Below are 2245 nucleotides of genomic sequence, written 5' to 3'. Positions count from 1 at the left end.
AGTGTCAGAGCTGGGAAGAACCTTAGAACATGGAGTGTCAGAGCTGGGAAGAACCTTAGAACATGGAGTGTCAGAGCTATTGTGTTCCCACTAAGTCTTCTATTCTCCACATTAAACATACACCTTCTGGGCCATTCTAATTTTTCCTTCATCATCCCTGGGGGAGTATGCACTTGAGCCAAGGGAAGGATTGGCAATGACCTGAGCCAGCCGACCTTGCTACTTGGTTCCATGCCGCGGCTTCCTCTATGGGCCCTCCTCTAGTCAGGTCACTTGGGGCCAGCTGGACAGCTCTGAGGTTTCTTCTTTGTGGGGGCGGGAAGGCGATCTTGCCCACTATCTCCCAAGTCCCCAAGGCGGACATTCACTTGAGGACAAGAATGGCAAATCCATCAAGCTTTAGGCAGGAAATTCCACAGTGAAGTCTCCTTGAGCCTCATCATCTTGGTGCAGCCCTATCACTCATTGGAGGCAGGTCGTATTCCCACTTTGTTTTGTTTTTCAGATTCAATGTTATTGCCTCTCTCCCTGATGTTTATATCAAGGAATGTTTACCATGAAAAACAAAGTTCAGGCCATGGGGCCAAGTCCCTGTGGCTGCAGCCCCCCCCCCCAGCTGCAGCATTTCCGCCCTCCCTCCTACCTGATTGAATCTGCCATCTTAATCACATTAATGCTCTTTCCTCATTGCCCCACTGTCTTAAAGGGGATGGTTGAGGTGGGGAGTCCACTGACCATGAAGAAAAACAACTTACCTATGCCATGGTGAAGCAACATAGGCTGATAGCAAAGGGCAGTATGCCAGGAATCAGGAGAGCTGGGTACAGACCTCTGTAAATTAGGGGGTGGTGGGGCAGCTAAGTGATGCAGTAGATAGAGCACCAGCCCTGGAGTCATGAGGACCTGAGTTAAAATGCGGCCTCAGACACAAAGCACTCACTAGCTGTGTGACTCTGGGCAAGTCACTTGACCTCAATTGCCTCACCATGAATGAATGAATGAATGAATGAATGAATGAATGAATGAATGAATGAATGAATGAATGAAATTAGGGGATGGGCCAGTTGGTCTCCAAATTAACTTCTAGTACTGATATGCTATGTTCTATGTCTTAAGGTTCCTCCCAGCTCTGCCATTCTGTGTTCTAAGGCTCAACTCTGACATTCTCTGTTCTAAGGTCCTTTCTAGCTCTGATACTCTTAGTTCTAAGTTGCCATTCTGTGTTCTAAGGGCCCTTCCAGCCCCAACCAGTCTCTATTCTAAGATCCCTCCCAACTCTGACATTCTGTATTCTAAGGGTCTTTCCAGCTCTGATATTCTTAGTTCCAAGGTTCCTCCCAGCCCTGACATTCTATCTTCTATTCTAGGTTCTAAGGGCCCTCCCAACTCCAATGCTCCCGGGGTAAAGGGATGAAGAAGAAAATGCCCTTGAACAAAGTTCACTTTTTTTCACATGTTGTAGAGTGATAGAACAAGGAGAAATATGAGGTCAAATCACACCTATGGCGGGTGTGACCATTGACAGGTCAGTTCCCCTCTCTAGGCCTCAGTTTCCTCATCTGTAAAATGGAGATGATAGTACATGACCTCCTTACATCCCTGGGTCATTGTGAAGAAAGCATTTTGTCAACTGCTATTAAAAAGTGAGCTATTAATATCGTCATCATTATTGTTCGCATTATCAGGCTGAAGAGAGCCTGGCCATCTGTTTGTGGAGCTGTAAGTCAGGGAGGCCCCCTGCTCCTCAGGTCAGAGGGAAGCTGCCCGCCTCGAAGCAGCTGCAGGGGGGAGGCCAGAATGCAGGAGCACATCCTGCCCCGGGAAATGCCTGTTAGTAGCATCTCCAGCGGCTTCCTGCTTCCTCCTTCAAGGATTCCATCTCCTACTGCATGTCACCCTCACACCCCTGCTCTGCCTGGGCTTCTGGCAGACAGCTGGGTCCCCCCCCATGAGGGGCCCCCATCCCAGGGACCACGTCACCCACCCTCTCAGGGCCAGGGCTGTCCTCCCCATTGTTCTTGATCCTTCTGAATTCTTCAGGCTGATGAAGGGAAATGCCTAGAGCTCTCCCCCCACCCCGGGATGCTTGGCTTTGGAGTTATGGAGTCCCTGGCCCCTGAGGAGGGGAAGCCACATAGAAGGGGCCTGGCAAGGCCAACTTCAATGTATACACATGCCGTGTAGACAGAGTTGTCTGGGGATCAGTCAAGGTGCCCAGGGACCAAATGCCCTGCCAGTGCCACCT

This window comes from Vombatus ursinus, unplaced genomic scaffold (genome assembly GCF_900497805.2).
Source record: "Vombatus ursinus unplaced genomic scaffold, bare-nosed wombat genome assembly UNPS02004437.1, whole genome shotgun sequence".
In the NCBI taxonomy this organism is placed as follows: Eukaryota; Metazoa; Chordata; class Mammalia; order Diprotodontia; family Vombatidae; genus Vombatus; species Vombatus ursinus.
Note: the sequence above shows the minus strand (reverse complement) of the source record.